This window comes from Siphateles boraxobius, unplaced genomic scaffold (assembly GCF_051911475.1).
Source record: "Siphateles boraxobius isolate OS27281-9 unplaced genomic scaffold, OSU_SipBor_1 65, whole genome shotgun sequence".
Lineage (NCBI taxonomy): Eukaryota > Metazoa > Chordata > Actinopteri > Cypriniformes > Leuciscidae > Siphateles > Siphateles boraxobius.
The window spans coordinates 15,167,731-15,178,563 of record NW_027509192.1 but is presented as its reverse complement, the minus strand read 5'-3'; positions in this window follow the sequence as shown (position 1 = coordinate 15,178,563).

The window sequence follows — 10,833 nt, the reverse complement described above, 5'->3', positions numbered from 1 at the left end:
ATTAAAATGCATGAATACTTTAGATCTTTTAACAATATTATTTAAACCACGCACATTCCAGCTCAGAATATTCAAATGCTTTTTAAAGGAGCTCATCCAAGTGCAGCCAAGTAAATCACAGGGCAAAATAAGTGGTAATTAAGTAAAAGCCTAGGCATTGTTAGATGTGCGAAACAGAAAAAATAAATAAATAAATAAACATTTCCAATACAAAGATAGGCTGGCATGAATATAACCCAATAAACTCGTTTCTCGAACCCCTGCGGAAACCAAAATACCCATTAAGACGTGGGACAGCTGACCGGAACACAAAGAGGAAGGGAAAAGAGATAAAGCAAACAAGAAAACAAAAATCGACTGGTGACCTAACTGCTCTTCGAAACAACAACACACAGCTCTGTCTCCACTCGTAGTAGTCAGGAAAAAACTTCGCGTCTAACTAAACGAATGCACATTCTGTACACTTTTAAACAAATTCATTTGCATACACACTCAAACAATCTTCGGACCGACCCGATCATTTTTCAGTCTTTAAGGACAAAATATGAGGACGGCCCAACTGATTCGTCAAGAGTTGCAGTATTTCCGTCTTAACAGCATCATGATGAATCCTGGCAATCATAACTCGCGGCCTGTTGTTCACAAAGGGGCCAATGCGGTGAGCACGGTCAACCTTTACACCACGCAGAAAGTTAGTTTCGCCCAGCAGCAAAGGCAACAGGCCAGAGACAAATCGTGTGGGGTTGCCCTTCTCGGCGTTCTCAGGGAGACCTGCGATCTTGATCTTTTGCCTGTGGGATCTGGCCTCTAGACCTTGGACTTCAGAGACGTATCCTCCTGCGATAGATTAGAGCAAAGCTGCTCCAAATGCGAAATGCGGCCTTCATAGTCAGTGCTAGCCTCCTCCAGATCAGCGATACGGGATGTGTTGGCCGCTAGTGTTGACTTCACTCCTGACAGGGAAGCCTCTTAGAAAGCCATCTTTCTAATGGCTGAAAGAATAGTCCTAGGTGAAGTCTCGTCCTCACCCTCTAAAGACTGAGAGACAGCGGTGTCTGTGGCCACATTAACGGAGTTACCTTGACCGCAAGTGTTTGTTTCGGCTAGCTTGGGACTTGCTGGATTAACTTTCACGCCGGGGACGGAGCCTTTTAGACCTGTTCATCGTTGGCGTGTTAATTATGCTAAATTATCAAAATTTTGCAAAAATAGCGAAGTTTTTGAAATCTATTTTTCAAGTGTGACAGAGCTGAGTGAAAACGCGTCCTACTCCATGTGCTGCTCTCTAGCGCCCCCGTTCTGGGTCTTTGACTGTAAATCCCTTTACACTTATCATACGAGAGAAAAGAGTTCTGATATAGAAGCACCTTTTGTATTTCACACAGTGGAACAGTCATAGCACAAAGACAACTGGTGATCTCAACGCAAGCAATAAGCAGGAAAACAAAATTCAGCAGTTTCTTTGTGTCGGGACGGATGGCGTCTCGGCCACGAGTTCCCTTTCGTAGCGACACCCAACACATTCGCCAGATTCTACAATCTCCGAGTGGAGCCAGTGTCCTCTCATGTACTCGCTTCAACCAGCCGGTACTAGGATCTGCTCAGGTGATTTCGCTTGCTTGCCATTCCACTCCACGGACGGGATAGGTGCAATATTTCCTTAGGTGAGCTTCCCGACTAGACCTGAGTTCCTCCAGCACTGCTGACGTAAACGCCAGAGTCTATGACTTCGACAGCTTTCGCGTTGGCAAAGTGCCTCCATGTACATGGTTCCCCTTCTGGGCGACCCCCACGTGTGTATTTCCACTGTAAGCCTCTCTGAGCATGTGTCTTACCCTTGGCAAGCTACCTTGCCCCCCTGGAGTTGAAACATTCCACCCTATGGGCTGGATACTCCAGTGTTTCTCCATATGTTACCCCCTTCGGGCCATATGTGTATTCCTAAGTCCTCCCTTCGGGCAAGCAATAATTGCATATTTCCACTGAGATATACTTCCCAGTTTACCATGGTACATGGTACACAGTCTCACGACAACGAGCTCCGACTTATGCAGGGCGTCTCCCTGCCACTTCCGCTGTACCGCCTGTAATGCCTGAGTTCAGTCTCGGCTCCTCAGCAAGTCACATATCTGCATGTTGCCAGCATACTTCCCTATACACCCACGAGGTGTAGCGGGGTTACGCTATGCAAAATCCGCAGACCCATGCCATTTCTTTGCCATTGGCTCGGTTTGTAATACTTGAAGTTGATTGGCTTTCTAAGCGAAACGCCATTTGTCGTCACAACGGAACGTCTCTGTTCCCTACTCAGGGAACGAGGGTTACATACGTAACCGAGACGTTCTTTGGTTACATAGCTAGCTCAGGCTTTATGCAAGGGGCTGAAGCGGGGGTTGACAACAGTCGCGCAGAGCATTGCGATAATCTTTTATTCCCTATTGTGATGTGTAACAGCGATCTCATGTGAGTGACAGGTTGTCTCACCCATAAAAAAAAAACTGTTTTCATATTGACTTTAACGGTTAAGAAGTAAGTATGTTTCAAACCAAATGTAGCACCTACTAGCAGAGTGCAATACTGTACACAGCTCGTGTCCCCATCGATCATAAATCACAGCCATTCAGTTTCAGAGGAGCATGTGGACGAAGTTACTGCCTCGCAATCTCTGACGAAAAAGGATAAGTAATAATTTAATCAAATTAATCAATTTTATTGTTATTTAAAATACATAGCTAAGTGACTGATACAATCTTTGTCATGGAATACACTTGTTTGTTCACATAGAGTTCACAGTTTGAGGCTAATATTCAAGGCCTGAGGGTAATTATTCTTTGGCCCTATCAAGGTATGAAACTCACTCAAAATAATCAAACTCAAATATGAAATAAATAAATATTAGATTAAACAAATAAGATACACCTACTGTACAAAACACATCAGTGTCTGAGAAAAACATTGAATGTCAACCACAACGTTGTAGAAATATTTTTTAAATAAATAAAATCCCCTGTCAGTTAGAACATATAACTTTGACTTTGTAACTATATTAATATTGTAAAATAACTATCATTAAATGTGAAAAGATGCACAATCTGTTTCTTGAAAATTAATTTTCTTTTCAAAAATTAAACTAGATCTGTTTAAGATCACTTCATCTGGAAAGCATTTGCTGTTTACTAACATCTGATAAACGTCTTTAAGATGTCAGTTTTACATACATTCTTAATCATAAATATCTTAAAGACATTTTCTAAATGTATATTTGACATCTGACAGGAAATGTCCTATAGACGTATTGCAGATCAGCAAACACTCTAAAAAAATATGTCTTCCAGATGTAAAAACGCACATCAAATCTCCGTGATGTACGTGTTTACAGACTATGCTCAAATGCTTTGAAACAATTTGTATTGAATAAAACTCTATAAAAATAAAGGTGACTTGACTCGACTTGATTTTCAGTCATTAAACTTGATCTAGTTTGTCATCACTGTATAAATTAAACTTTGGCTATTGCAAAAAGTGTTCTGAGCTGTTAAAGTTATAAATGGTGGTCACTTAACCCCAGCAGAGAATGTTTATGGATTCTATTCAACCAGTAGAGGGCAGCATAGTAGCATCCATATATTAGCATGCTACTTTTGCGTTAGCAGCCTAAAACCAAAATGTTTAAATTAACACAACCTATAGATCATTTAGATCCACCAATGTATTATCAAAAAAAAAATTACAAGGAAATGTACATTGACAAAATCCTCATAGTGCCTTTGCAGTGACACTGTATCATGCTGCAGTTAGTATAACTATATTACTTTTTTTCACAGAATTGAGTACATAGTGTATTAGTGCATAGTCATTTGGGACACAACTTATCTCTTCAAGTTTGAAGTTCTGAATGGAAGATAAATTTCATCACTGCTCAACTGCAATCAGTCAACGCTAGCAAAAGAACAGTCTGTGACACAGTTGGGGTGTGATACAAAGAGTGAACGTTTTGTACCCTGCAATTTTCTCTGAGGTACATATCTGCCCTTGTCATCACCCAGAGCTATGTCACGTTGAGGTCAAAATTCATAAAATGTTGAATATGCAACACTAAGAAAGGCTTTGTTATGATTCAAATGTCACCAATACTCTCTGAATACAGACACTATTGGAGAATCTGTGATTTAGATATGTTGCCTAAATATGTCGACTCTTCAGTAAGTCATCGGGTTTGCAGGGTGTGGTAGATGATTGTTCATGTCAAACCAGAGAGAAAGTATGTAAATAGGGGTGGGTGGGTCTACATTAGAGGCGGACAGAAAAGAGCTGGAAACAGACGTGAAGCGCAAAAGAAAAGGGCGGGGTGGGATAAAGACATTTTTAACCATTTTGCTGACTTGCTGAGAATACATTGGGCTGAAATAAGCAGTATGGGAATTTTGGAAAGTTTTTTTGTAATATTTTTATTTTTTTACATGAATGCAAATTAGAATCCCTTAAAAAAAATTTTTTAGCACACTGTCCCTTTAACCTTATAGTGCACCTTATTTAGGGGTCATACTCATCGTGGTCAAAAGTGACCTTTTTCAGTAAAATCAATATAATGTATTTTTGTTCCAAAATATTTTTTATGTAATATTTTGTATTTTGAGGCAATTTTATTATACTAAGTAATATTTATGCAATAATTATGATCCATTTGTTTCCAAATTTTTACATACAATAAAAATTCAAATATTTTTATTTTTTTCAATGAACTCCATTAAGGTGTGCTTTTTTCTGCATCATCTGATTTATAGATTGTAGATAATTTTGTTATTATTATTTCCCATTCATTTCTATGGCAGTCATTTTAACCTTTTCGAAGTCCATGTTTTTTTTGTGTGTGTGTGTTTTCACCTCGCAAGTGCCACAAAAGTCCCCAGGGGCCTGTTTTAGAAAGGAGGTTAAGTGAAAACTCTGAGTATGTTAACCCAGAAATGAGGCAAACTCTGGGTTCTCTTACGAGAGGTTCTCTCGTATTGCGTAAGCTAGCTTACTTAGTCATCTTTGCTCGAGATATTGAAGCCAAAAAATGATCCTTAATTTTGTATTTATGGTCAACGCAGTGCAGCAGCTAGCAGACCTAGAGCAGGCCATATCGCGTGGTCATTGGTTGCCCTGCGACAACTGCTGCAACCTACCACTGAGCCTCGCGCGTGACGTCACGTCCAATGACGCTCCAATTATGCGTCATAGCCCGCCAAAATGGGGGTGGCTTAGCGTATAAAAGCCAGGTTCGTAGATTGTCTCACTGATTTCATCATCTTCAGCGAAGCTCTCCGCATCGCTGGACTCTGAGAGAAGCCGCCGCCGTTGAATCCAGCGGCTAGCAAGCAGAGGAAAGTGCCTGAGGAAAACGGCCGTCTTCGCCACCTTCCGCCATCCGGCTCCACGCTAATGTCTCCTCGACGCTCTCCCGAGTGGACGGCGCCACCGAGAAGGGATACACCTCTATCCCCACAGTGGAAGCAACGGTCGCAGCGCACCTTTGCCCGCCCTCCGCGAGATGGCGCTCAAAGTCTGCCCTCCCGTCCAAAGCCTGCAGAACTACCTCAGCCCTTGTCGGCCGCGCCTTCGCCGGTGCCGGACAAGCTGCTTCCGCCCTGCATTCAATGGCCGTGCTGCAAATCCTTCAGGCTGATTTCCACTGTGAGTGGGACGAGAAAAGCAAGGACCCGGCCGCCATTAAGGATTTGAGGAGCGCGACGGATCTCTCTCTTCGCGCCACTAAATCTGGCAGATGCATGGCCTCGCTTTCCGTCACAGAGAGGCACTTCTGGTTGACGCTGGCGGATATGGGGGAAGCTGAACGATTCGTGTTCCTCGACGCGCCGCTCTCCCCTTCTGGTCTCTTCGGCCCAGCGGTAAACGGGATCGTCGACCGCTTCTCCAAAGTGCAGAAGACCACACAGGCCATGAGCCTTTTCTTGCCGCGACGCGCTAGCTCTTCCGCAAGCCACCCACGTGAGCCGCCTGCACATCAAGCTAGCAAGCGCCCAGCCCAGCCCCAGCCTCCGCAGCGTCGACAGGGCGGCCGCCCTAGAGCTCGCTCCTCCGGTCGCAGGCCACCTCCCCCCCGGGGACCCCGGCCTAGGGTTGTGCTAAAGCCCGAGCAGGGAAAGCCCTCCTAGCAACGCTGGTGAGGAAAAGACGCACTGGTCTCGCCGCGGCCGGACCACCGTCGAAGTATCTCGGACCGAGACGAAAGTGAAAGCGGATGTAGCACATCTACTCCGCGCAGGAATAGCCAAACTGCTGTGCAAAGGGGCCATAGAACCAGTACCTCCTTCTCAGAGCGAGTCAGGCTTCTACAGACGTTATTTTCTCGTACCCAAGAAGGATGGAGCTCTAAGACTTATCTTAGATCTGAGACATTTGAACAAATCTCTCATGAGACGGCCGTTCAAAACGATTACGACCAGATAAATCCTCGCGCACATTCGCCCAGGAGACTGGTTCGTTTCTCTCAATCTGTAAGATGCATACTTTCAGATTCCGATAGCCCCACGTCACAGGCCATTCTTGAGATTCGCCTTCGACGGTCGGGCATATCAATACACCATCCTCCCGTTCGGCCCATCCTTATTACCCCGTACATTTACGAAATGCATGGATACGGCTCTCACCCCCTTGAGAGTGAAAGGGCTGCGAATTCTGAACTATTTGGACTATTGGCTGATTTTAGCCCAGTCAGAGATGGAACTTATATCTCACAGAGCTGTGCTTCTCAGCCATCTGGAAAGCTTGGGTCTCACGGTCAACTGGACCAAGAGCTCATTACTGCCCAGTCAGTCAGTTTCCTTCCTAGGAATAGAACTGGACTCGGTGGCTATGACGGCCCGCTTATCGACACAGCGCGCTTGCCGTGTTCGACAGCTAGCCGAGTCTTTCCAGAAAGGCAGCATTATACCTCTGAAGACATTCCAGAGGATGCTAGGCTGTATGGCATCAGCTGCGGCTGTGCTTCAGCTGGGCCTGCTGCGCATGCGCCCGCGACAACGCTGGCTGAACTCTCAAGTGCCTCACCGGGCTTGGGTTTCAGGCTACAGGCGAATCAGAGTGACTCAGAGCTGCGTTTCGGCTCTGCAGCCCTGATTAGCAGCCGACTGGTACCAGCGGGGAGTGACGATGGGGGCTGTTTCACACCGATTGGTCATCTCGACGGACGACTCCGACCTGGGTTGGAGCGCCGTCTTCGAGGGCAGACCGGCCTTTGGCCTGTGGTCGGACCAAGAGAAACACTTCCACATAAACTGTCTGGAAATGTTAGCGTTCGAGAACGCGCTCAAACGCTTCCTCCCGTTCATACAGGACCACCATGTACTGGTCCTCTCGGACAACATGTCGGTGGTGTCCTACAAAAACCGTCAGGGCGGCGTCAGATCCAGAAACCTCTGCCATCTGACGGAACGCCTTCTTATGTGGTCTCAAGGGCCGTCTGCGCTCGCTGAGAGCTGCGCACGTGCCAGGCCATCTGAACGACAGTCCAGACACACTGTCCAGGAACCACATCCCCCCGGGGGAATGGTCCTTGCACCCCCAAACAGTCCAGTTACTATGGTGCCTTTTCGGCAAAGCGAAAGTCGACCTCTTTGCGTCAAAAGACAACGCTCATTGCACGATGTTCTTTTCAAAGAACGAGGATGCGCTGGCCCAAATCTGGCCCAGCCTCCCACTCTATGCTTTCCCTCCGGTCTCTCTGTTACCACAGGTAATCAAGAGAATCAGGGAAACGCGCCACTTGGTGCTCCTTATAGCCCCGCGCTGGGAGAATCAAACTTGGTTTCCACGGAGCTGATGCGGCTGTCCCACACAGCCCCTTGGCCGATTACGGTGACGAGAGACCTCCTCTCTCAAGCCCGCAGCTCAATCTGGCATCCCCATCCAGAGCGCTGGTCTCTACATGCATGGTTGATCAACGGATACCCGTTGTACTGCCAGAGGGAGTGATGAACACGATCACGCAATCCAGAGCCCCCTCTACGAGGCGGCTTTACACGTCTAAATGGTTGGTGTTCTCCAAATTGTGCTCCGATAGAGATCTAGACCCACGAATGTGTGGGGTCCTGGGGTTGCTTAGTTTCCTTCAGGAGCTGTTGGATAAGTGCAGGTCCCCATCCACGCTTCAAGTCTATGTGGCAGCCGTTGCAGCGTTCGCTGAGTCGACGTGCGGCCAGTCAATAGGAAGGAACGAGCTCGTCATTCGCTTCCTTAGAGGAGCTAGACGGATGAACCCCCCGCGACCCCCCTCGGTTCCCATCTGGGATCTTTCACTGGTCCTAGAGGCCCTGAAAGCTTTCCCCTTTGAACCGCTAGACTCCGTGGACCTAAAGTACCTCTCGCTCAAAACCGTTTTTCTGACAGCTCTGTCATCAGTTAAACGTGTGGGGGATTTACATGCGCTATCTGTTAGTGCTGCGTGTCTTGAGTTCGGGCCAAATGACTCTAAAGTCATCCTCAAGCCAAGACATGGTTATGTCCCTAAAATATTGGGCACCCCATTCAGAGCGCAGGTCATTTCTCTCTCGGCTCTGCCTGCATCCGACAATGAGGGTGATGTGAATCTCCTCTGCCCCGTCAGGGCGCTCAGGATTTACATTACACGCTCCGCCTCTTTCAGGCGTCGGAACAGCTCTTTGTCTCGTTTGGTGGGCGCACCAAGGGTCTTGCCGCCGCCAAACAGAGCCTGTCCAGATGGATAGTGGACGCTATCAGATCTGCTTATATGTCTAAAGGTCTGCAATGCCCTTTGGGCGTTAGGGCGCATTCCACCAGAGGCGTGGCCTCGTCGTGGGCTTGGTCCAGCGGAATTTCCATTCATGACATTTGTGAGGCGGCAGGCTGGGCCTCTCCGTCCACATTTGTTAGGTTTTATAACCTGGAAGTTCCCGCCTTGCAGGCTAGACTTCTGTCAGTGTGAGCAGTGTGTTGTCCTGCCCAGATTATCATGCGCGGACTTCCCTCACGCGACGTTAGCTCTCCTGGTTGAGCTGCACTATAGGTTGAACAGTTATGGACTGGCGATGGCGCTCTGTATACCCTATATGTGCTTATAACATGTGCTGGGCCGCATTGCTGGCCACCTGTTTCCCACTTATCTATGTTCCCCGGGAATCCCTGGGACTCATGAAGTGGAGGCTGGGCGCGCACGGCGTTGACAATGGGCTCCCGTAGCGTAAGCTAGCTTACGCAATACGAGAGAACCTCTCGTAAGAGAACGATACTCCTTTACTAACGTAACCTCGGTTCTCTCTAGAAGAGGGAACGAGTATTGCGTAACCTGACCGTGCAGGCGCCACGAGCGTCTTATCGCTTCAGCTGATGAAACCAGTGAGACAACCTACGAGCCTGGCTTTTATACGCTAAGCCACCCCCATTTTGGCGGGCTATGACGCGTAAGGGCGCAAAGCGCCCTCATTGGATGTGACGCCACTCGCGCGAGGCTCAGTGGTAGGTTGCAGCAGTTGCCGCAGGGCAACCAATGAGCACGCGATATGGCCTGCTCTAGGTCTGCTAGCTGCTGCACTGCGTTGACAATAGATACAAAATTAAGGATAATTTTTTGGCTTCAATATCTCGAGCAAAGATGACTTTACACGTAGCGTAAGTCTTCTAGAGAGAACAGAGGTTACGTGAGTAACCGAGTATCGTTTTCCGTTTCAGAATAGGAGGTATGTCCAACCTGAGATAGCAGAGTAAGTCAAGCCCGTTTCTGAAAGAGAGGTAACTTATACTCAGAGTCAGTTACCATGGTAACTTACTCGTGAACCTAACCTGGTCGGGAGCAGGTTTTTGTATGTAAACCCAGCTCTCACACTCTTTCTGAGAGTTTTTGTGTTGTTTCCTGGACACAAACTCATGAGATTCATCAAAGAGAAGTTTCACAGGATTGCAGGACAGTGGTGGAGAAATCGGTTTAAATTAGGCTAATCTGATAAATGACATTGATTTGATACCATCTTGCTGTGTCCTCTGAAATTAACCTAATAATTAGATTTTCCTTTAGGATTTCCAGTGTGGTTGGATGCATTGATGACATGCATATTCCCATAATCGCACCTTCCGAAAAATTAAACAGATTACTGTATGGAATGAAAGGATAGTCTGAGATATATGCTTTAACCACAACAGCTGTTAAATACACACTAATTATTCACAATATATTTGGTCATCTTTATTTCCTACAAATACAAAAGCAACAGTTATTCTTTTTCCTGTTGGATTTTAATATTCTTTCAATATTGTGTATCTCCTCTTCATCTATCAGTGATGGTGCATGTCCAGCCTATGCCGTCTTGCTGTTGGCCCAGTAGAAGTCAAATGTTAATTTCATTAGCCTATTTAAAAAAATGTAACAGGTTGGATTAGAGACCATTTAATTATGTGAAAGAGCATTATACTATGTGGAAACAGCCGCTGCACATTGAAATAGACACTGAATTATATTTATTTAATATGTCAAAAGTCATGTAGCCTACAGCCATGAAAATTTTATGGTTAAAGATTTAACTGATTGAATTATGAATTTACTGTTCATTTATAGTTGCTGCCACATTTTATTTATTTTTTTGCCTGTGGGATACCATGAAAATGAGTTTTAATTCAATAACTTACCTTTCTGTCAGTTTTCACCTGATAATATAACAGTGAATAAGAATTATACTTATTTATATTTTTGTATTGACTCTTTTATTTTTTGATTTTGTTGGGTGCGGTTGCCATGGTGAATCGTAATTTCGAAGCTCCATTGATCATGGCTTTTCATAGTCGTGGTGCACGTGCTTAACTCAGAGTCAACCTACTCAT